Source organism: Hyperolius riggenbachi, chromosome 10 (genome assembly GCF_040937935.1).
Source record: "Hyperolius riggenbachi isolate aHypRig1 chromosome 10, aHypRig1.pri, whole genome shotgun sequence".
Lineage (NCBI taxonomy): Eukaryota > Metazoa > Chordata > Amphibia > Anura > Hyperoliidae > Hyperolius > Hyperolius riggenbachi.
Window position 1 is genome coordinate 245727637 of NC_090655.1, and position 26224 is coordinate 245753860.

Below are 26224 nucleotides of genomic sequence, written 5' to 3' on the forward strand. Positions count from 1 at the left end.
AAGTTTCAGGCGGCATTCATTACAATTCGCCTTTCGAGTCGCAGCAACTTGGAGGGAGAAGTAATTCCGGATCCAGCGATCGCCGGCACACTGCTGCATGGCCATAGACATAATAACATTACATTATGTCTATGCCCAGGTCAGGCGCAACGCAGGGAAGAGCACACGCCACAATGACCTGTTCACTGCCTTCCCCCATGGTGAGAATAGCTCTAATACTGCAGGACTGCGACTGGAGTAACGATGAGTGACGGAACACGTGGGGGTCAGTGATGATGGCAGACACATGGGAGAAGTGTGGGGGGGATAATGATAGAAGCCCCCATTGCTGGATGCAGATTGGCTCCTGGGAAGGAAATCACATTAGGGTGTGTATATAAGGAGATACAGGAGACATCCCCCTTGGTCAGGCAGTGATGATGGAGGACACATGGGGGAGTGTGGGGGGGGAGAGGGGGTGATGATAGAAGCCCCCATTGCTGTGTTCAGATTGGCTCCTGGGAGGGAAATCACATTAGGGTGAATATATAAGAAAATACAGGTCAGGCAGTGATGATGGAGGACACATGGGGGAGTGTGGGGGGGGGAGAGGGGGTGATGATAGAAGCCCCCATTGCTGTGTGCAGATTGGCTCCTGGGAGGGAAATCACATTAGGGTGAATATATAAGAAAATACAGGAGACATTTCCCTGGGTCAGGCAGGGAGGTCACGCAGAAGGGGACACAGGGCGATTACTGGCTGTAAATTGTATAAATACCTCCTCTGCTTCCATTCCAGGCAACGCGTCCTTCCTACTTCCGGTCCTGCCTCTGCCCTGTATCCATCCAATCCATGCAGAAATTACAAGTGAGATCAGGGCTCCATCCTGTGGATAAAATGGAAACTGCGACTTCCATCTGATTCTCGTTGCATGTGGTTAGTAGTGACTGCTACCTGTCTAATTTTTTCACTGTATTTTGAGAAGTAGTGTTATAGGGAAATACTACTCCATGCCTTGTACTGATGAGGATCAACCAGCCCGAAACTGCTGTATACATGTCAGATTAGTATGGCTGATTAATATTAGTAGGCCATAGACTAGCCATAGCACTGCTAATACTTCAGAGTCAATGCAGAATTAAGCAATTTGTAATGCAAATACATGCATCTCGAAAAAAAAGCCACGACTTAGCACTTCTCTATCTGTAGTGAAGTTCTGTCACCAGAAGCTAGCAATATTACTTCATGCCTTGCACTGATGAGGACCAAACAGCATGAAACAGTTCTATGCATGTTGGATTAGTATGGCTGTGTGCATTGGGCCACACGCACTGGTAATAATTCTGAGCTAATACAGAATACTAACACATTTAAGTTATGCAGGATCTGGGGCTACTTACACAATATCAGTGCCTAAACTCCACCTACATAGACGTGTATAATTCATGCGTGTCTGTATTTCAAGGGGTACATTAGCAACACTGGCCTAGTGAAGAACCAGATCTCCGCATTTGACCAGATTTTTTATGTCATTTTTTTGGACCTGGCCATGTGGGCAAGACAGGGCATTAAAGGACACCCGAGGCGAAAATAGACTAATGAAATAAACAATTGTATCTATCTTCCTTCTCCTAAAAATGACTTTTTAAGATATTCCACAGTTTTATTTTATGTTTAAATCTACTTTTTTAGGTTTTAACTGTTTTATTGGTTTTGCTTAATGACACATTCATTGAAGTATGCCAGAGCTAAAATCTATGAACTGTTGACCCTTTGTATCTCTTTGCTGCTCTCAGAAGCCATTTTCTGCTAGGAAAGTGTTTTATAGTTGGAATTTCTTATTAGTGAGGGTCACATTGTAGTCACTTCCCGCCTGAGTCAGAACTGAATCAGCCACTTACATACCTGATATTTAACTCTCTCAGGCAGAGAAAGAAAAAAAAGGAACACAGCATAGTTATTTGTGTGCTACTGCTAGGCACTATATATACCCACATCTATCTCATTATGTCACATGTCACTTCGGGTATCCTTTAAGTGGCTGCAGCATCTGGCTCCTGATGGTCATTTCAATATGTTCACTGATCTGAAGCCCAGAAACTCTCTCTCCAATAAGATGTTTTTCAGATTTCTCCAAGGGCACCATGTCATGTCTGAACACTTCCCACAGCAGATTACCCTGGAGTCAGACCAGCTGGAGTCACTTCTAATGAGAAAGAACGTAAAGAACAACTGCAGTGAGGAGAATATGGAGGCTGCCCTATTTATTTCCTTTTAAACAATACCAGTTGCCTGGCAGCCCTGCTGATCTATTTGGCTGCAGTAGTGTCTGAATCATAAAAAAAACAAGCATGCAGCTAATGTTGTCAAGCTTGTTCAGGGTTTATGGCTAAAAGTATTCTGGTCAGAGGATCAGCAGGACAGCCAGGCAACTGGTATTGTTTAAAAGGTAATACATATGGCATCCTCCATATCACTCTCACTACAGTTGTCCTTTAATTCCCCCCCTTTCTACTCTCTAGGCAGCAGGCACGGCAGGGGATACACTGATCCTGACTGTGAGAGTAAAAGAAAGAACCGACCACCAGGACTTTTTCGAGGCCCTGCTGTAAAGGAGGAGCTGCCAAGATCTACAGCTTAGGTGGGGGAATCTGTCCATAGGACAACTATTAGTCATGGCTCGAGTGGTGTCCACAGCGGGTAACATGCCGGGGAATCCTGCTTCGATTCCGTTCTGGAGTTGGAACCTAAGAAACGGCTACCACAAGGAAGGCAGCAGGCTCGTTGGACATGGCTACCAGGGATGCTCTTCCGGATTTCGGATAACTGACCATTTTTGCACTATTCGTCCGGATCCGGATTCCGGATAGTTGAGCAGAAATCTGGATAGCTATCTGCGGATAGTTTGACAGCCAACCCGGATATCTGCGGATTTCTCCCAGATATCCGAATCCGGAATACAGATTCAATGGCAAAAAGTCCCAACACCTCTCTCTCTCTCACTATCTCTCTCATTTGTAGGATGTCAAAAGCCAGCTTACATACATTGGCCAGGAATCGATCCCAGGTCCACTGCTTTGAAGGCAGCTATGCTCACCACTATACCACCAACACTACATGCTGAAGCCAGCCTAGCATGTACCATTGTGATATACCCAAGAGAAAAATTAGCTTTCTTATTTGCTAGATGAAAGCAGTGGGACACATGGTGAAACTGCTTACAAGATTCAATTCAAGACTTCAGAATCAGAAAGATCACGTGTCCCCCTGGATGATGATGCTGGTGTAACACACACAGCAAATGACAGCAATTTGAAGTCTGGAAGATTCCAGGGCAAGGGTGGGAAGGATGAACAGCTAGGTGGCCATGCAACCCTTCCTGCTAGGGATGGCCTTGCATTTTGTGGTCATCAGTTGTCCGAAGAAAACCCCAGATAGCCATTTAGCAGCCATGACATACACACAGTCCTTGTGGCACAATTGGTTAGTGCATTTGGCTGTTAACCAAAAGGTTGGTGGTTAAAGCCCACCCAGGGACACCCTTGCCTTTTGTGAAGGGAACTAATGTACCCTTCTTAAACTTGAAGATTGTATACAAATGTAAGCAGACTGCAGAGTGGCGGGCGCAGCAGAAGTGTGTTGGGCCCATACCCGGAGGGTGATGGATTGAAACAATCCTCTACTAGGCATGATTTCATTTTTGCACCTCGCTTTATCGCATGAGCAAAACGGTTTCCATAGCCCTGTAAGAGAAAGTGTAATAAGGGCCATGCCGTAACATAGATATTATGGTAGCTAAGACTACTCCTGGGCCTTTCTTGTAGTTGAAAAAATGAGTGAAATGGCTGGCTTCAGCCTGTAATGTTAGTTGACCTGGGTTTGATTCCTGGCCACGGGTGTTATAGCGGTGAGGAGAGCTGCCTTCTAAGCAAAGGACATGGGTTCAATTCCTGGCCAAGGTATGTGAGCATGCTTTTGATATCCTACAAATCCCTGGAAGACAAGATCCTCCTCCGGAGGAAGGGAGGAGGGAAAGAGGCTAGAAGGTGTTTTAAAAGGTTAGAAATGGTTTTAAAGCATTTTGAAAGGCACTTCCGGTTTCTCTATCCGGATATCCGAAAAGGTAAAATATCTGCGGATAATGTGTTCGGATATCCGCATTCATGCGGATATCTAAAAGTTCGGATTCGGATATCCGAATCGGATCCGGATCAATTTGGATTTTAGAAAGTACTATCCGAGCAACACTAACGGCTATGTCATTTGACATGTAGTCCTTCACCATCCTCTGCAGGTGAGCGGTGTTGGAGGTGGAACTGCACGAACTGACCGTACGTGAAGGCAGACTTTAGCAGCGAGTCAGAAGGACAAAGTGGGCGGTCAGTGCAGCAGTCAATGTAACTGGAAAAATTTGGAGACCAAAAACCATATCCTCAATGGTGTGCCAGGACACCAATAATATAACCATATAAGTACAAGGATATATAGTAAAGAAATATTTTTGAAGAGACAAAAAAGTTTCAAGATGATCTTAAATTTTAATGTATCAAAAAGTTATTTTGTAAAAACACAAATCTTCAAGCGAATTCATCTTTGCAAACAACATCCCATTATCAAGTACCAAAAACATATGTTAAAATATGCAATTGTTTAAAAAGGCGACAAACGTCAACTTGTTTTGGAGTAACCTTTTTCAGGCCTTCACAAACAATTGTAATCTGTAATATACAGAACAAAATCAAGCCAGGAAACACCACTTAGACTAACATTGGACACAGCACACAGGCAAGATGTACCAGGAGAGAGTGGAACATCTTGCCTCTCCTGGTACATCTTACCTGTGTGCTGTGTCCAATGTTAGTCTAAGTGGTGTTTCCTGGCTTGATTTTGTCCAGATGGTACCCGTCCCAATTTTTGTTCTGTATATTACAGATTACAATTGTTTGTGAAGGCCTGAAGAAGGTTACTCCGAAACAAGTCGACGTTGTCGCCTTTTTAAACAATTGCATATTTCAACATATGTTTTTGGTACTTGATAATGGGATGTTGTTTGCAAAGATGAATTCGCTTAAAGATTTTGAACTCTGTTTTTACAAAAGAACTTATTGATACATTAAAATTTAAGATCATCCTGAAACTTTTTTGTTTCGTAAAAAATATTTCTTTACTATTGTAACGATTGGTGTCAGCACGCAGAGAGAATCTGATTATTGGTGATCTGCAGTATCACCAAGAATGCAGATATATATCTGATTATTGATGATCTGCAGAATCACCGATAATACAGATATATTGCTAACCTCTGGACACCTATTGTATGTGAGTGTTTAGTGTACCAGTAATACTTTGAGTGATGTACCTGCAGCGCAGGTGCTCAAAGGCAGTATAGTGATACTGCACAGAAACCTTCCAGCAGCCTGAGACTCTCCAAGGGGTGGAGTCAGGCTGAAGGTAGGAGAGACCAGAAGATGAGTGACACCTAAAGGTGGATGTCACTGTCTGATCTGGAGTCTATCTCTTAATGGGAGAGATAGCTCTCGAGGTCGAGCTAGCCGGGTCGGCAACACACGGTCAGATAAAGTACATAGACAGAAGGCTGATTCGGTATCCAAGGCAAGCAGGGTTTGGCAACAGAGTATCAGATATGCGAGGTACCGAATCAGAGATCAGAGGGATAGTCTAGAAAGCAGAAAGTCATAACAGATATCAAACAATGCCTAGTCTGGGTGTGAGGTCCTTGGTCTCTACACCCCGGAACTAGTCTGAAGTATAACAGAGTAATATGTACAAGTTCCCTAGTCTAAGGTGCGAGGTCCGTGGTCTCCGCACCCTGGAACTAGTTTGGAGTATAACACAGATGACAATACAGTTCCCTAATCTGAGTGCGAGGTCCGTGGTCTCAGCACCCTGGAACTAGTCTGGAGTATAACACAGATGACAATACAGTTCCCTAATCTGGGTGTGAGGTCTGTGGTCTCTACACCCTGGAACTAGTCTAAGCATAAACAGAATAATAACACAAAGTTTCTAGCTCAGTGTGAATTCCCAGGGACTCCTGGTTCAACCACACTGTGAGATCTGACAAAGGTCTGAGTGCTTCCACGTAGTGATCGCAATGGCAGACAACTTGAGACTGGCCAGCAGTAACTATATATAGAGTAGTGCTCTCCGGCACCACCCCCAATAGATCAACCAATAGTATACTGCTCTGGAGTCAGCTGATCGGCGTGATCAGCTGACCTCTCCTTGTCCAGTATAAGAGTTCTGCCTCTCAGCGCGCGCGCGTGTATTCCTAAGCCTGTGTGCACTAACAGACCCAGCCACACCAAACCGCCAACGTTGGACGCGGAACCAGCCGCCTTACCGCTGTAACATGCGGCGGCTTTTCCGCGTTCTGCCCTGTTACCAGCCGCACGTGTCCGCGTGCAAACCGCCGCATTGGACGCGGAAACAGCAGCCTCTTCAGCAGCACATGCGGCGGCTTTTCCGCGTTCTCTCACAGTACCCCCCCCCTGAGGAGTGGACTCCGGACATCTCCTGCCCGGCTTTTCAGGATGCAAGTCATGGAACTCCCTCTTCAAGTCCTCTGCGAGCATGCGACATTCTGGTACCCAAGTTCTCTCCTCAATGCCATACCCCTTCCAGTGCACCAGATACTGCACGGAGTTCTGCACAAGTCGAGAGTCTAGAATCTTCTCAATTTCATACTCAGGTTGGTCATCAATCAACACGGGGGGGGAGGGGGGAGCGGAATCCACGTGCACTGCCGGCTTGAGCAAGGACACATGGAACGATCTCACACCTCGCATGCTGGACAGGAGATCTATGGCATAAGTGACGTTATTGATTTTTCTGGTCACTGGAAATGGACCCACAAATCTGGGACCTAACTTGGGAGAGAGCTGCTTCAGGGCCAAATGTCGTGTGGACACCCAGACCAAATCTCCTGGAAGGAATTCCCACTCTATAGAACGTCTCTTATCAGCCTGTTTCTTCTGACTCTGAAAAGCCCTCCTCAAATTCTTTTGTACCATTCCCCAAACTTGTCTCAAAGACTTGAGACAAGTTAACACAATCCTCCAGGGCTGGAAACGGAGTGGTAGCCACTGGTAATGGGGTGAACTTAGGTGATCTTCCTGTCACCACCTGGAATGGGGAGAAACCTGAGGAGGAGCTTTTCAAATTGTTGTGTGCAAATTCTGCAAAGGGCAGGAATTTGACCCAGTCGGTCTGAACATCCGCCACATAGCACCTCAGAAACTGTTCTAGAGACTGATTGGTTCTCTCGGTCTGGCCATTGGTCTGTGGGTGGTAGCCTGATGAAAACGATAGCTCCATGTCTAGCTGATGGCAGAATGCCCTCCAAAATTTAGAAACAAAATTGGACTCCCCGATCTGACACTATATTTTCCGGAATCCCATGCATCCAGAAAATATGTTGGATGAACAGATCGGCCAACTCCTGGGCTGAGGGGAGTCCTTTAAGAGGGACAAAATGGGCCATCTTGCTGAAACGATCGACTACCACCCAAATGACCATCATGCCCTCAGACCTGGGGAGTTCACCCACGAAATCCATGGACAAATGGGTCCATGGCTCACTCGGGACTGGCAATGGTTGCAATGTCCCAACAGGTGCCTGACGAGAGGGTTTTCTTCTAGCACACACTGCACATTCTCTTACATACTCCTTGCAGTCTGTTGCCAAGGACAGCCACCAGGCACATCTCGCAATGAGATCCTGAGTTCTGGTGGCCCCAGGATGCCCAGCATTCTTATGGGAGTGGAACAACTGCAGTATCTGGAGCCAAAAAAGCAATGGCACAAACATGACCCCCTCAGGCTTTCTCTCTGGTACATCCTGTTGGAACGGACTCAAGGTCTCTGTCCAGTCCCTCCAGGTCTCAGTGGCGGCCAGAACCACTTTCTGAGGGAGAATGGTTTCTGGGGCTGAGGGCTGTGCTGTCTTGGGCTCAAAGCATCTGGACAAAGCATCAGCTTTGATGTTCTTAGTACCAGGGGTATACATGATTACAAATCTGAATCTCGAGAAAAATAACGACCACCGAGCCTGTTGGGGCTAAGTCTCTTAGCGCCCTCAATGTACTCCAAATTCTTGTGGTCAGTGTAAACAGTGATGGTATGTTTTGCACCTTCTAGCCAATGTCGCCAATCCTCAAAGGCCAACTTTATGGCTAGCAGTTCCCTATTGCCTATATCGTAGTTCTTTTCTGCGGGTGAAAATCTACTTGAAAAATAGGCACAGGGATGTAATCTTCCCTGCAGCCCAGAACGCTGAGACAACACAGCCCCTACCCCTACCTCTGAGGCATCTACCTCCACAATAAAGGGGAAGGTGGTGTTGACATGTCTCAAAATGGGTGCAGTACAGAACAACTTCTTTAATGTGGAGAAAGCAACATGTGCCTCAGGGAACCAATGATGAGTATCTGCCCCTTTCTTAGTAAGACTGGTGAGGGGTGAGATCACCGTGGAGTACCCCTTTATAAACATCCTATAGTAATTGGCGAACCCTAGGAACCTCTGGAGAGCCTTCAGTCCCACAGGTGGGGGCCACTCCAGAACAGCTGAAACTTTCCCAGGGTCCATAGAGAGGCCAGAGGTGGAAATAATGTACCCCAGAAAGGCAACAGAGGTTACTTCAAAAATGCATTTCTCCAATTTAGCATACAGCATATTTTGTCTCAGTTTTTGTAACACAAACCTAACATGCTTTGTGTGGTCTGAGAGGCTAGACGAAAAGATTAGTATGTCGTCTAAGTAGACTAAGATGAATCTGCCCAAAACTTCTCTAAAGACCTCATTGATTAGTTCTTGGAAGACGGCCGGAGCATTACACAACCCGAAGGGCATCACCAGGTACTCGTAGTGCCCGTCGGGCGTGTTAAAGGCCGTCTTCCACTCATCACCGTCCCTGATCCGCACAAGGTTGTAAGCACCCCTTAAATCTAGTTTCGAGAAAATCTTGGCGTTGGTAACCTGAGTAAACAAATCGTCTATTAATGGCAAGGGATAGCAATTTTTTTACTGTAATCTTATTTAAGCCCCGATAATCAATGCATGGACGGAGGCCTCCATCCTTTTTCACAAAAAAGAACCCGGCCCCTGCCAAAGACCGAGAAGGGCGAATAAAGCCTTTAGCCAAGTTCTCTCGGATATATTGCTGCATGGCCAATTTCTCTGGCCCAGATAGATTATAGAGATGACCTCTAGGGGGCATACAATGAGACCTGAGATCAATGGGGCAATCAAAAGGACGGTGTGGGGGAAGTTTATCCGCTGCTTTTGGACAAAACACGTCCGCAAATTCTGAATACTGATCTGGCAATCCCTCCAGGTGAAGCTTGGTTTTCCCATGGTTACTTTCGCAAGACAATGATGATAGCAATGGGCAGACCAGCTTGTTAGCTGACCCGTAGCCCAATTCATCTGAGGCGAGTGAATTTGTAACCATGGCATGCCAAGAATGATCGTGGAGGTTGCCATTCGTAACACAAAAAATGGTAAACTTTCTTTATGTAACACCCCTATTGTGACCCCCAAGTCTGGTGTCTGGGAGAGAGGGTGATTACTCTGCAGAGGGGAATCATCCACTGCAGTGACCCGGATCTGTTGTTTTAGTGCTAAGATTGGGATCCCCAATTTCATAGCAAATTCATAATCCATAAAATTAGCTGCTGAGCCAGAATCCATGAAGGCCTCAGTGGTCTCTGTCTTATCCTTCCATGATATAGTACAAGGAAGAAGGAGACGTTTATCATCTAGAGCAGTGTTTCTCAACATTTTATTGGTATGTACCCCTTTTAAAACCCTGTACTCACCAAGTACCCCCTAGCATAGTACACATTATCACAAGTACCCCTTGACAAATATATATTTAATCGTAGTACATGATACTTTGTTCTAAACAGTTTTCAAGCATTTACTATTGCTTTTAATTGGCTAAAATACTAATTAGGTGTTGTTTAAATAAGATTTATCATTTTCTAAATCTCTAAATTTGTTTTTCTTGGTTAAGTATATCGAGCCAGAGTACCCCCTGGAACCATCAGAAGTACCCCCTGGGGTACGCGTACCACACGTTGAGAACCTAGGATCTAGAGGAAACAACCATTTGGGACAACTCTGAACTCTATGACCCTGCTCTGCACAGTGTAGACAGGGCTGTTCTGTCTCTCTGCGCTTCTGCTCCACCCGGGACAACTCCGACCGCCCAATCTGCATTGGTTCTGGTGGAGGTAAGTCGGGTGGTGATGTATCAGATGGAAATGAATCAGGTTGAAACACGGTGTAGGAAGCATAACTCACATCGTTCCTACCCGAGTCTGTCTCTGATAACGTAGGCGACGATCAATTCTGATGGCTGATGAAATGGCCTCATCAATAGACTTCGGCTCGGGGTGACCCAACATTAGATCAGAGACCGCGTCTGACAACCCTGATAAAAAACAGTCCAGAAGTGCGAATGAGTCCCATCTAGCTGAAACTGCCCATTTCCTGAACTCAGCTGCATAATTTTCCACCGGACCCTTGCCCTGCCGTAATGTCTTGAGCTTCCGCTCAGCGGTAGAGGCAATGTCCGGGTCATCATAAATTATAGCCATAGCTTTAAAAAATGCCTCAACCGAGGCCAAAGCGCTATCACCTGGCTGGAGATTATATGCCCAAGTCTGGGAATCTCCTGACAATAGTGTCTTGATAAATGTGATTCTTTGTGCTTCAGTTCCTGAAGAATTAGGTCTCAACTCAAAGTATGATAACACTCGGTTTTTAAAGTTCCGAAAGTCAGATCTGTGGCCAGAAAACCTTTCAGGTACAGAGATGCGTATGTCTGTGCTAGGAGGAGATCGCACTGCGTCCACAGCCGTCTGAAAAACGTGCACAGTCCCCGACAAAGCGTTGATTTGAGTCTGGTGACTGTCTAGCACTCGGATGAAAGTTTCCACCAAGGTGGTGAGTGCATTAAGATGGCTGTGGAGTGCGTCCATTTGGGTTTGGTCTGCCGTTCTGTAACGATTGGTGTCAGTACGCAGAGAGAATCTGATTATTGGTGATCTGCAGTATCACCAAGAATGCAGATATATATCTGATTATTGATGATCTGCAGAATCACCGATAATACAGATATATTGCTAACCTCTGGACACCTATGGTATGTGGGTGTTTGGTGTAACAGTAATACTTTGAGTGATGTACCTGCAGCGCAGGTGCTCAAAGGCAGTATAGTGATACTGCACAGAAACCTTCCAGCAGCCTGAGACTCTCCAAGGGGTGGAGTCAGGCTGAAGGTAGGAGAGACCAGAAGATGAGTGACACCTGAAGGTGGATGTCACTGTCTGATCTGGAGTCTATCTCCTAATGGGAAAGATAGCTCTCGAGGTCGGGCTAGCCGGGTCGGCAACACACGGTCAGATAAAGTACATAGACAGAAGGCTGATTCGGTATCCAAGGCAAGCAGGGTTTGGCAACAGAGTATCAGATATGCGAGGTACCGAATCAGAGATCAGAGGGATAGTCTAGAAAGCAGAAAGTCATAACAGATATCAAACAATGCCTAGTCTGGGTGTGAGGTCCTTGGTCTCTACACCCCGGAACTAGTCTGAAGTATAACAGAGTAATATGTACAAGTTCCCTAGTCTGAGGTGCGAGGTCCGTGGTCTTAGCACCCTGGAACTAGTCTGAAGTATAATGCAGATGACAATACAGTTCCCTAATCTAAGTGCGAGGTCCGTGGTCTCAGCACCCTGGAACTAGTCTGGAGTATAACACAGATGACAATACAGTTCCCTAATCTGAGTGCGAGGTCCATGGTCTCAGCACCCTGGAACTAGTCTAAGCATAAACAGAATAATAACACAAAGTTTCTAGCTCAGTGTGAATTCCCAGGGACTCCTGGTTCAACCACACTGTGAGATCTGACAAAGGTCTGAGTGCTTCCACGTAGTGATCGCAACAGCAGACAACTTGAGACTGGCCAGCAGTAACTATATATAGAGTAGTGCTCTCCGGCACCACCCCCAATAGATCAACCAATAGTATACTGCTCTGGAGTCAGCTGATCGGCGTGATCAGCTGACCTCTCCTTGTCCAGTATAAGAGTTCTGCCTCTCATCGCGCGCGCATGTATTCCTAAGCCTGTGTGCACTAACAGACCCAGCCACACCAGACCCACGCTGCTGCGTGCAAACCGCCGCGCTGGACGCGGAACCAGCCGCCTTACCGCTGTAACATGCGGCGGCTTTTCCGCGTTCCGCCCTGTTACCAGCCGCACGTGTCCGCGTGCAAACCGCCGCATTGGACGCGGAAACAGCCGCCTCTTCAGCAGCACATGCGGCGGCTTTTCCGCGTTCTCTCACAACTATATATCCTTGTACTTATATGGTCAGTGCGGCAGCACAGAAGGACCATGGCAACTCACTGTTAGTACCACAGTTTGATAGTGCTGACCAAAAAATTATATGCATCCCGGGCAGTGGGAACGCAGATTTTAGTACCTAAACACAAGATACAACATGTTTTCCGGGGTCTGACTGTGAGGCACATACAGATGGTCCCGATCATCATCATCCTCATCATCATAGAACTCTTCTCAGTCCTGACCCCTCCTCCCCCCCACCTCTGCCACCCTAACATCCCCAGACACAGACCCCTCATCGTCCTCAACATTAACTTGGGATGCTGGCCCGAGCCCAACCTCCTCCTCCACATCAGGCCCCATCATCTCCTCAATGGAAGCCCTCAATAGGGTTGCTCAGCAGGACCCCGAATGCAAAGTTTACCTGAAAATTCGGGTGATTTTTCAGGTTTCCCGAATGCGAACCCGAACCTGAATACTTCAAATCATGCGCACTCGAATTCAGCCGGATGGCGTGGTGGGTTCGGCTTCTGGATTCGGGGATGACGTCATTGGGCCAATCAGAAGTCCTCCAGCCCAGGACCTGGCAACCCTAGCAACCAATCAGAGGAGGGGAGCCTGGCCCTCCCCTCCTCCATATAAGGCAGCGGCCATCTTGCGGAGCCACGTACTTGTGTGACTTGTGTAGTACTGAGAGTATCTCCAGTGCTGCTGCGTCTGAGCAAGTGCATTTCTCTTGTGCTAAACTCAGCGTTTTTGTAACGATCGGTGTCAGCACGCAGAGAGAATCTGATTATTGGTGATCTGCAGTATCACCAAGAATGCAGATATATACCTGATTATGGATGATCTGCAGAATCACCAATAATACAGATATAGTACTAACCTCTGGAACTAAAAGTTCTGCCTCTCAGCGCGCGCGTGCGTATTCCTGAACCTATGTGCACTAACAGACTCAGCCACACCAGATGTACGCTGCTGCGTGCAACCCGCCGTGCTGGACGTGGAACCAGCCGCCTTGCTGTCCATACATGCGGCGGCTTTTCCGCGTTCTTTCAGATTATCATATGTATACAAATGGGTTAAAAGCGCTACATACAACAATAATTTATAACATCTTAATAATCAGAGTCCCAAATACATAAAAGTTCATCACTTGTGCATAGGTTTTCCAATGATTTAATCTCAGGATTCAGTTCACAAAGCTGGGACACTAACTGCTAGGGATTGCCCCCCTTCAGGTCCCCACTCACCGGATACAGCGGCTTGAATGGGCCCCTCACAGCATCTGAGGTATTGGCCACCTCACAGCCTCTCGATCTGGTCTCGATCTTTCATGTATGGATGAGCCTCCTCCGCACTCCAGTATGTTCCAGTATCGTTTATGGCACCCAAAAGGAAAAAAAATCCTCACATCGCATAAAGATATCTCAATTTATTTAAAAATTGTCACAATGACAGTAAAAAGTGCATATGAGCACCAAAAGTATAATCAATTAAAACTTTAAGATCCACAGCAGTGCACAGCGGTGTAGATAGATAGATCTTAAGCTGAAACTGACAGGGTTCTGCGCAAGCAAAAAGCTCACCCGCTTGCTCCGTGCAGCTGTATCCCCGCAGTTTAGTAGTAATCTCACCGCTAGCGTGCAGCCGCCGAGTTCAGTTCAGAGAACCGCGTGTATCGACGCTCCGCATCCGGTGACGTCACACGCACAGCACGTAGCTCCGTAGCTCCGCAGGCCGCTTTATCCGGTGAGTGGGGACCTGAAGGGGGGCAATCCCTAGCAGTTAGTGTCCCAGCTTTGTGAACTGAACCCTGAGATTATATCATTGGAAAACCTATGCACAAGTGATGAACTTTTATGTATTTGGGACTCTGATTATTAAGATGTTATAAATTATTGTTGTATGTAGCGCTTTTAACCCATTTGTATACATACTATTGAAGGCTTGCACACAGCAGGGCAGCGCTCTACAATTATTGGTGGTGCATATATTGCAAATCTAATTATCTATATAGCTGGTTGAGCGCTAATCTAATTGTTAGCTTTCAGATTATCAGACGCACACATCCGCGTGCAAACCGCCGCGCCGGACGCGGAATCAGCCGGCTTGCTATCAGCACACGCGGCGGCTTTTCCGCATTCTCTCACAGTACCCCCCCCGAGGAGTGGACTCCGGACACTTCCCACCAGGCTTTCCAGGATGCAAGTTATGGAATTCCTTCTTTAATTCCTCTGCGTGCATACGACAGTCTGGCACCCAAGTTCTCTTCTCTATGCCATGCCCCTTCCAGTGAACGAAATACTGCACGGAGTTCTGCACAAGCCGTGAGTCCAAAATCTTCTCAATTTCATACTCAGGTTGGTCCTCAATCAACACACAGGGGGGGGGGGGGGGAGCGGAATCCACGTGCACTGCCGGCTTGAGCAAGGACACATGAAATTATCTCACACCTCGCATGCTGGTAGGGAGATCTATGGCATAAGTGACATTATTGATTTTCTTGGTCACTGGAAAAGGACCCACAAATCTGGGACCTAACTTGGGCGACAGTTGCTTTAAGGCCAAATGTCGTGTGGACACCCAGACCAAGTCTCCTGGAAGAAATTCCCATTCTATGGAACGTTTCCTGTCAGCCTGTTTCTTCTGGTTCTGAAAAGCCTTCCTCAGATTTTGTTTAACCATTCCCCAAATCTGTTTCAAAGACCTCTGCCAATTCTCCAGGGCTGGAAACAGAGTAGAAGCCACTGGCAATGGGGTGAACTTAGGTAACCTTCCCGTCACCACCTGAAATGGGGAAAATCCTGAGGAGGAACTCTTCAGATTGTTGTGTGCAAATTCTGCAAACAGCAAAAATTTGACCCAGTCGGCCTGTGCATCGGCCACATAACACCTCAGAAACTGTTCTAGGGACTGATTGGTTCTTTCGGTCTGGCCATTGGTCTGTGGGTGGTAGCCTGATGAAAAAGAAAGCTCCATGTCTAACTGATGGCAGAATGCCCTCCAAAACTTGGAAACAAAATGGACTCCCCGATCTGACACTATATTTTCCGGAATGCCATGTAGGCGGAAAATATGCTGGATGAAGAGATTGGCCAACTCCTGGGCCGAGGGGAGTCCTTTCAGGGGGACAAAATGGGCCATCTTACTGAATTGATCGACTACCACCCAAATGACCGTCATGCCCTCAGACCTGGGGAGTTCGCCCACAAAATCCATGGACAAATGGGTCCATGGTTCACTCGGAACTGGTAAAGGCTGTAACGTTCCAACAGATGCCTGACGGGAGGGTTTGCGTCTAGCACACACTGCACATTCTCTCACATACTCCTTGCAGTCTGTTGCCAATGACGGCCACCAAGCACATCTCGCAATGAGATCCTGGGTTCTGGTGGCCCCCGGATTCCCAGCATTCTTGTGGGAATGGAACAGCTGCAATATTTGTAGGCGAAAAGGCAATGGTACAAACATGACCCCCTCAGGCTTCCCCTCTGGTACATCTTGTTGGAACGGACCCAACGTGACTGTCCAGTCTTTCCAGGTCTCAGTGGCTGCCAGAACCATTTTCTGAGGGACAATGGTCTCTGGGTCTGAGGGCTGTGCTGTCTCAGACTCAAAACACGTGGATAAGGCATCAGCCTTGATGTTCTTACTGCCAGGGGTATACGTGATTACAAATCTGAATCTTGAGAAAAATAATGACCACCGGGCCTGTCGGGGGCTAAGTCTCTTAGCGCCCTCAATGTACTCCAAATTTTTGTGGTCAGTGTAAACAGTAATGGTATGTTCTGCTCCTTCTAGCCAATGTCGCCATTCCTCAAAGGCCAATTTGATGGCTAGAAGTTTCCTATTGCCTATATCGTAGTTTTTCTCTGCGGGTGAAAACCTACAGGACAAATAGGCACAAGGATGCAGTTTTCCCTGTAAACCAGAACGCTGAGACAGCACAGCCCCTACCCCTACCTCTGAGGCATCTACCTCCATGATAAAGGGAAAGGTGACGTTAACATGTCTCAGTATGGGTGCAGAACAGAACAGTTTCTTCAGAGTGGAGAAAGCAGCATGGGCCTCCGGGGACCAGTGGTGAGTATCTTCCCCTTTCTTGGTGAGACTGGTGAGAGGCGAAATCACCGTGGAGTACCCCTTTATGAACCTCCTGTAGTAGTTGGCGAACCCCAGGAATCTCTGGAGAGCCTTCAGTCCCACAGGCTGAGGCCACTCCAAGACAGCTGAGACTTTTCCAGGGTCCATAGAGAGACCAGAGGTCGAAATTATGTACCCCAGAAAGGCGACAGAGGTCACTTCGAAAATGCACTTCTCAAATTTAGTGTACAGCATATTTTGTCTTAACTTTCGTAACACAAACTTAACATGTTTCCTGTGTTCTGAGAGGTTGGATGAAAAAATTAGTATGTCGTCCAAGTACACCAAGACGAATTTGCCCAATACCTCTCTGAAGACCTCGTTAATCAGCTCCTGGAAGACGGCCGGGGCGTTACACAACCCGAAGGGCATCACCAGGTACTCGTAATGCCCGTTGGGTGTGTTAAAGGCCGTCTTCCATTCATCACCGTCCCTGATACGCACAAGGTTGTATGCACCCCTCAAATCCAGCTTCGAGAAAATCTTAGCATTGGTGACCTGGGTAAACAAATCGTCTATCAAGGGCAGAGGATAACGATTTTTTACTGTAATTTTATTTAAGCCCAGATAATCAATGCATGGGCGGAGGCCTCCATCCTTCTTTTTCACAAAAAAGAAACCTGCCCCTGCTGGGGACCGAGAAGGACGAATAAAGTCCTTAGCTAAATTTTCTCGGATGTATTCTTGCATGGCTAATTTCTCTGGCCCAGATAAATTATAGAGATGACCTCTAGGGGGCATGCAACCAGACCTACCTGAGATCAATGGGGCAATCAAAAGGACGGTGTGGAGGAAGTTTATCTGCCGACTTGGGACAAAACATGTCCTCAAATTCTAAATACTGATCTGGCAATCCCTCCATGTGAATCTTGGTTTTACCTAAGGTTACCTTCGCTAGACAATGATGATAGCAATGGGTAGACCAGCTCGTTAGCTGACCTGTAGCCCAATTGATCTGAGGCGAGTGAAGTTGTAACCATGGCATACCAAGAATGATCGTGGAGGTTGTCATTCGCAAAACCAGAAACTGTAAATTCTCTTTATGTAACACCCCCACCGTGACCCTTAACTCTGGGGTCTGAGACAGAGGGGGGAGTCATCCACTGCAGTGACCAGAATCTGTTGTTTCAACGGGGAAATTGGAATCCCCAATTTCTTAGCAAACTCGTAATCCATAAAGTTGGCTGCTGAGCCAGAATCAATGAAGGCTTCAGTGGTCTCAGCCCTATCTTTCCAAGCTACGGTACAAGGGAGAAGCAAACGTTTATCATCTAGAGGTAACGACTGCGCGCCTAGGGTATTACCTCCGACTACACCTAGGCGGCATCGTTTCCCGACTTTTTGGGACAATTCTGCACTCTATGACCCCCCTCTGCACAGTATAGACAAAGTTGCTCTGTCTCTCTGCGCCTTCGCTCCACCCTGGACAATCTTGACCGACCAATCTGCATTGGTTCAGGTGGAGGCGAAACGGGTTGAGATGAAACAGATGGGGGTGCAGCGTAGGACACATATCTCACATTGTTCCTACCCCAAGTCTGTCTTTGATAACGTAGGTGACGATCAATTCTGATGGCTAATGAAATGGCCTCATCAATAGACTTCGGCTCAGGATGACCCAACATTAGATCAGAGACTGCGTCTGACAACCCTGACAAAAAACAGTCCAGAAGTGCGAATGAGTCCCATCTAGATGACACTGCCCACTTCCTGAACTCTGCTGCATAGTTCTCCACTGGACCCTTGCCCTGCTGCAGTGTCTTGAGCTTCCGCTCAGCGGTAGAGGCAATGTCTGGATTATCATAAATTATAGCCATAGCTTTAAAAAATTCCTCCACTGAGGTCAGGGCCGGATGCCATGTCTGAAGACTGTATGCCCATGTCTGGGAATCACCTGACAACAAAGTCTTAATAAAGGTTATTTTCTGTGTCATGGTTCCTGATGAATTAGGCCTTAACTCAAAGTATGACAACACTCTATTTCTAAAATTCCGGAAGTCAGATCTGTGATCAGAAAACCTTTCAGGTACAGGCATACGTATGTCTGTGCTAGGAGGACTGAATTCACAGCCGTCTGAAAGACTTGTACAGTCCCAGAAAAAGCGTTGATTTGGGTCTGGTGACTGTCCAGCACTCGGGTGTAATTCTCCACCGAAGTGGTGAGTGCATCAAGACAGCTGCTGAGTGCGTCCATTTGGGTTTGGTCTGCCGTTCTGTAACGATCGGTGTCAGCACGCAGAGAGAATCTGATTATTGGTGATCTGCAGTATCACCAAGAATGCAGATATATACCTGATTATGGATGATCTGCAGAATCACCAATAATACAGATATAGTACTAACCTCTGGACACCTGTATGTAATCGTGAGTGTTTGGTGTAACAGTATGACTTTGAGTAACGCACCTGCTGAGCAGGTGATCTTAGGCAGTATGGGCAATACTGCTCTAAGAGAGTACAGAAACCTCCCAGCAACCTGAGACTCTCCAAGGGGTGGAGTCAGGCTGAAGGTAGGAAGGACCAGAGAGTGAATGACACCTGAAGGTGGATGTCACTGACAGATCTGGAGACTATCTCTTAAGGGGAGAGATAGCTCTCGAGGTCGGGCAAGCCAGGTCGGCAACACACGGACAGACAAAGTACAAAGACAGAAAGCTGATTCGGTTTTCAAGACAGGCAGGGTTTGGCAACGGAATATCAGATATGCGTGGTACCGAATCAGAGAGTAGAGGAATAGTCAGGAAAGCAATAGGTCATAACAAATATCAAACAATGCCTAGTCTTGGGTGTGAGGTCCGTGGTCTCTACACCCTGGAACTAGTCTGAAGTATAACAGAATGATAACACAAGTTCCCTAGTCTTGGGTGTGAGGTCCGTGGTCTCTACACCCTGGAACTAGTCTGAAGTATAACAGAATGATAACACAAGTTCCCTAGTCTTGGGTGTGAGGTCCGTGGTCTCTACACCCTGGAACTAGTCTGAAGTATAACAGAATGATAACAATAGAAGTAATCTGGCTCAGTGTGAATTCCCAGGTCCTCCTGGTTCAAACACACTGTTGGATCTGACTAAGGTCTGAGTGCTTCCACGTAGTGTTCGCAACGGCAGACAACTTGTGAGTGGCCAGCAGTAACTATATATAGAGCAGCACTCTCTGGCGCCACCCCTAAGTAATGAACCAATGGTTACCAGCTCTCAGGTCAGCTGACCAGCCTGGTCAGCTGATCCCTCCTTGGCCATCATAAAAGTTCTGCTTCTCAGCTTCCTGAACCTATGTGCACTAACAGACTCAGCCACACCAGATGCACGTTGCTGCATGCAACCCGCCGCGCTGGACGCGGAACCAGCCGCCTTGCTGTCTATACATGCGGTGGCTTTTCCGCGTTCTTTCAGATTATCAGACGCACGCTTCCGCATGCAAACCGCCGCGCCGGACGCGGAATCAGCCGCCTTGCTATCAGCACACGTGGCGGCTTTTCCGCGTTCTCTCACAGTTTTGCTTCCTAATAACCTCCTAAACACATCTATTATACTCATTTATAGTTAGATAGTATTTTCATTGTTTTTAGTCAGCTAGTGTATAGTGTATACTGTGCTAGGCTAGTGTTAGTCTGTGTGCAGGCTAGGCCTGCTAGCCTAAGGCAGCCTTAGCCTACTACTAGCTTAGGTAGGTTAGGGATTCTAGTTAGTTGTGTACTTAGTTAGTACTAGTGTAGTTAATTATTTAGTACTGCTGTAGTCTGTTAGTTTATTAGCTTCAGTACGGTGTTAATTAGTTACTGACTGTGTGTACACTGTACAGGCCAGCAAACCTGTTGTGATCTGTGACAGTCATCAGCCTGACCCTATTGATTGATTGCGTCTGACCGTGTGTGACCGACTGTATTTATCACCAACTGTCTGCACCGCACAACTTAGTTATTTGAAGTACGCAAGGGATTTATTAGTTACCTGCGTACGACTACTAGTACCCGTTCAGTTATTTTTTTGTACTGTTAGTGTGCGATTTTATTAGCTTCTGTACTGTGTGGGTGGAGCTCGTCCTTCTCCCACCTACATAAAGCCTTCCCCTTGCAGGTTCACTTTTAACTATGACTAAGGGCAGACTGTAAGCCCGACATGCGTTAGTTAAACCTTGTGATTTTATTGTCATTGCCATGTGGAATTTTTGAATAAAGAACATCAGCGTTTTTCTACCAGTACTTGGTTTGCGGATCCTTCTGTGTACATCTGTGGACATCTTGGCTCTCCTGATCCTGCACCTACCGGTTTGAATTGTGGGGGTCGAGCGTTTTGAACTTTTCAATTGCTCTGTGTATGCCTGTCTTTATGCTCCCCCCTATACGCTGTCTTGATTTATTCCACTAAAATGGCACTGCAATAACCCACATTTCAGTCACCTCTGGATTTTATTATGGAGCTGCGCTCCAAGATTCTACTGCCCACTCACAAAGAGGAGAGTACCGTACATCATGTTCCCCCCAACATGGAGACTCCTGCTGCTGTGGTGGGTACCTGGATGGCTGATCGAGTGATTCCTTCCTTCCCTACTCGGACTGGTGTGCAGGAGCAGCGACCTGGTGTGGTCCCAATTCTGACGCCTCTGGAGGGGTCTGGTCGCATTGCCGCTGATCAGGAGGATTCCAGCCCCACTGTAACTGCGCTGCCCGCGCTTGACGGTGGGAACGCTGCAAGGGAACCTTCACTACCGGCTGATTCAGCCGGGGGATCTTCAGCGACACACACTTCCCCCGGAAATGACGTCACGATGGATCCACGCCGAGAGACGGAGATGGCATCCAGAGCTCCGGCATCACGCAGCTCTCCCAGCTCACCTCTTCTTACCCAACTCTCGACACAGGATCTTCTCCACCTAGCCAAACAGCGGTATGACATTCATCCCATCACCGCTGCTTCGTTTTCATGCCCTAGGCTCTCATCCATGGCTTCCTCTGAGGACACCAACAAATTTGAACCCACGGTGAGTGATTCACACATTCAGACTTCCGTGCCATATTGTATGGGGGCCATTCCAAAATATTCATGTGGAACTAATGCTTTTTCTGGCACATATGTAACGTCAGCCTCTCAATCCTTTGCCCCATCATACATCAATGCTTCTAGTGCTGCTGTCTTTCCACATGTTTTGCCACAGACTTTAGTATCTAATCAGAATGTATCCACTTATGCGGGTATGCAACCCTCCTTTATGGACTTCCAGAGACTGAACTTTCTATCTTTTGGACCCCCGAATGTGCCACCCTTTGTCAGCATGCCCACTCATATGTCACTCCCTTATCATACATTGGGACATTCTGCTGGTTCATCATACAGGCCCATGCTCTTTGGCCAATACCAGGATCACTCATCTGTATCAATGCAGGTTGGTGTTTTATCTATGTCCTCTAACATTAATACCGGCTATCCTTTGCAATCTACTGAAACTATTCTGTCCACTCAAGGTGTTGAAGTTGCATGGTCACCTGATCAACCTGTCAATGTAGATGCTGACTTATCTTCTAATGACACTGTGTACAATGAAATAACTCTCAGCTCTTCAGAGGTGTCCTCTAGACAGATTGATAATGCCAGTGCACCTAGCTATAATTTTGATCCTAATACCAATGTAATCACATTTGGTGATCTCTTGCAAGATTTTGACCGCAAAAACAAATTTATGTCAGTTTTTTCAGGTGATTGTAACGCAGCCAGTCTGCAACCGGAACTTACATTGCATTCTTTATGTACCACATTGGAGTGTCTGATGGATAAAGAGGTGCGTCTCTGGTGGGATGTTACTAGATTAAAACATTACATTAGCAAGGGTATCATCCCCAGAGGTTTAAGAATTAAAAAAATTCCCACCACTATCTACTCAGACAAATTTGTCATAGAGTGGAATCAGATCCTGACTGATTGTTCTCTGCAGCTCATGAGACCTATAGTCTCATATGAAGAACAAAAATTAGTAGATCTTAAGCTGCAGATTGACAAAACCAGTTGGGACCTGAATAGATTTGACTCTTTGGGCTTGATTCACAAAGCGGTGCAAAGTGTTTGCACGCCTGTGAAAAGCCCCTTATCACGCCTAAACTCACTTTAGGCATGATAAGAAGAAGCGCGCGCGCCCGCGCTTCGCGCGCAGCGCCCATTGAACCCTATGGGACCTTGCGCGCGCACCTGTGCGTTTGCGCGCGCAAAACTTTGCGCGCGGGAGCTTCGCGCGAAGAGCAGCAAAAATCGATGATAACTCAGCTTTGCACGGCTTATCACGCCTAAAGTCTGAGTTATCACCGCTTTGTGAATCAAGCCCTTTGAGTCTCTATGATGAACTAAACTGTAAACTAAAAAATAATATCAACAAACTTGAAACTATCATCATGGAGACAAAACGGGTCAAATTCCTTAGGTACACCAATGATTACAATCGTAATGTAGTTTACGAATGGGGAAGATGGGAGTCTTTTTATAGGTCCCCTAAGTCCATCTTAAAAAAGTTTACCCCCAAGAAAAATGTGAGCTTTAGTTCTCCTGATACCTCAGGTTCTCTATCAGATACCTCTGAGGCTCCTGATTCAAATCGTAGGAATCTACAGTCCATTTTTCCCAATATGACTCATCAGATAGGGGACCCTCCCCCTCTCCAAACGTCACGGGTTCCCATCCCTCAGCCATCCTACTACAGGACACAGAGGAAACCAAACAAAACAAAGAAACGAAAACAAAAAAGAAACGTGTTAGACGAGCAGGGCGCAAACATAGCAAGTCGAGGTACCAGGTAGCTTGTAATACAGAGTCCTTCACACACAATGTAGTTAACCTTTCTAGCTACACCCTTTCTTCCGACCAGGTCAAACTGCTGTCCAGGGGCCTATCCTTTGCCCCCTCCAACCATTTTGATCTGTTTCGTACTATTTTGGATCTCAATAAATTTGTGAGAAATTTAGTAGTGAAAAAACATTTTTTTGAAGATCCTCTTGAAACAATCGAATCCTGCTCGCCAATGTCCAGGTCACGGATTGAGATTGAGGATGTTCCCTCTTTCTGTGACGTTAGGAATTTATTGGCATTACAGGCTTTGGATGACAATGACACAGTTGGAGTAGAAATCAAACAGGTGAGCAGGTTGAAGTCCCCAGTCTGGCAGTACTTCACCAAGTGCCCAGTGGATGCGACATGTGCAATTTGCAACAGTTGCAGTGTCAGTCTTAGCAGAGGTCGCGATCTGCTCAAGTTGAGTACCTCGTGCCTGCAGACCCACTTACAGACCAGACATTTGTATGAGTTTACTGAGTATCAGAAGCTGACGGGCAGTGGTGCAGGCAGTGGTCAAACCCAGACAGCCACTGCACAGATTTCAGCAGCAGCATCCGACCCTCCTGTCCATCCAGCAGCAGCAGCAGGAGCACAGCAGCAACTCACTCCCCCCCCCCTCCCTCAAGCAGCCAGTCCTCATTAGATCCCTCCACAGTGGCCTCCTCATCCTCCCGTGTAGGCAAACGCCGCCAGACCCTGCTCAGTGAGTCATTGCCCGGTGTGACCAAGGTGCTGCCTCCCGCCCACAGGCGCATCCGGTTGCTGAACGGGTTGCTTGCCCGCAGGTTGGGATCCCGGAGTGGCAAGTCCCCAGCTGCCACCATTTCTCCCACAGGGCGAATCCAGCACTGCACCGCTTTGCCATGGCGAACGTGGGCCGCGGGCTCAATCATGCCGTGAGTGCGTGGATCCACATGACCATGGATTCATGGAGCAGCCATTTTGGGACAGACCGCTATCTGTCCTTTATGGCCCACTGGGTCAGCCTGGTGGAAAGCCAGAGCGAGGAAGCAGCAGGTCCACGTCCAAGGGGAGACTTGGTCCACGTCCCTTGCTTGGCCCACGTCCTGAACCTTGTGGTGCAAAAGTTCATGCGCACCTACCACGGTATGGAGGAGCTGTTAGAAGCGTCGCGGAAAATTGTGCACGCTTTCCGCTGCTCAGCAGCTGCAGCAGCAAAACTGGCAGACATCCAGCAGCTGGAGGGCCTGCCAAGACACCGCCTCATCATAGATGTGCCAACTCGCTGGAACTCAACCCTGGTGATGTTGGAGCGGCTGGTTGAGCAGAGGAGGGCTGTCAACCAGTACATCTATGATGCCACTGTCGCCGGCACCGGCAGCACCACCACCAAACTCCAGCTACTCACCAACACACAGTTGGGGCAGATGCAGCAGGTCTGCTTGGTGTTGGCTCCCTTCCTGCAGGGAACCAACCTGGTGAGTGAAGAACGGGCATCCCTCTGCCAGTGGGTGCCCTTTGTTTGTCTGCTGGACAGGGCACTTGGTGATTTGGTGGATTTGGGAGAGGAGGCCCTGAAGCAGCTGGAAGAGCAGCCACCTGCGCAGTCCTTTGCTGCACAGGTATTTGAGTCCCTGGATGAGGAGGAGTTGGAGGTGCTGGACGTTGCTGCTGGGGGGGGGGGGGAACATCGGAGCGCAGCAGCAGTGGTGCAAGGGTAGAGAGAGGACGAAGAGGCTCAGGGGCAAGAGGAGGAGGACGCTGACCCTGATGTCTCTGTTGGATGGTCCACCCTGTTCCCCATGGCAGCGCACATGCTGCGCTGCCTGCGCACAGACCCCAGGGTCAAGCGGATGCAAGCGAGGGAGGACGCCTGCATCAGCATGATCCTGGACCCACGGCTGAGGGGGAGGTGGGATCAGTTTCTGCCTGCCAGAGGCCGTGAGCAGCGAGCAAGGGAGTTGCAAGAAATCCTTGTTCGGTGATTGGAGGAAGCCTTCCCCCCGCCTTCCACCCCCTCTGTCCCTGTCCAGCAGCTGATGCCTGCGGCCAGAAGCAGCGTCAGGCGCCCAGGAGACCTGCTGTGATTGACGCAGGCGTTCTACATGAAGGTACAGCAGCCGAGAGAGGAGGTGCGTGCAGCAGCCACCTTCGCTGAGAGTCACAGCCAGCGCATTACCTGGATGGTGGCTGACTACATGGGGTCCTTCAGTGGGCTTGACACTGGCAGCGAGGAGCCTGTGGACCCCATGGAGTACTGGGTGGAGCGCTTGCACATCTTGAGGGAGCTGGCGCAGTACGCCCTGGAGGTATTGTCTTGCCCCCTTCCAGCGTGCTGTCCGAGAGGTGCTTCAGTGCGGCCGGTGGCGTGGTCACCGAGAAGCGCTCTCGTCTGTCCACAGAGGGCGTGGACAGACTGACATTTTTGAAGATTAACCAGGCCTGGCACCTGTTGTCGGCGAGAGGAAGACATGAGGTGCCTGGGAATTACAATACATTGCCTGCTGCTGCCTCCTGCTGCTGTATTTATTTATTTATGAATTTATTTATATATTTATTGTATTTATACGGGACTCCTCCTGCTGCTGCTGGCCTGCTGCATTTATTTATTTATGAATTTATTTATGTATTTATTGTATTTATACGTGACTCCTCCTCCTCCTGCTGGCCTGCTGCATTTATTTATTTATGAATTTATTTATGTATTTATTGTATTTATACGTGACTCCTTCTCCTCCTGCTGCTGCTGGCCTGCTGCATTTATTTTTTATTTATGAATGTATGAATATTTTTATGTATATTTTGTATTCATAAAGCGGCAACATATTACGCCGTGCTGATATTTATCCTCTTGCTGTCAGTGGCCCCACTGGCAGGGTCCACACAATACATTGCCATGCTGCCATACATGACTCCTCCTCCTCCTGCTGCTGCTGTATTTATTTG

The 26224-nt window shown here is 47.6% G+C and overlaps 1 pseudogene; it reads right to left on the minus strand.

The window, feature by feature from the left end:
* Nucleotides 1-26224, minus strand: part of LOC137537037 (zinc finger protein 208-like) — a 123186-nt pseudogene that overhangs the window by 12977 nt on the left and 83985 nt on the right.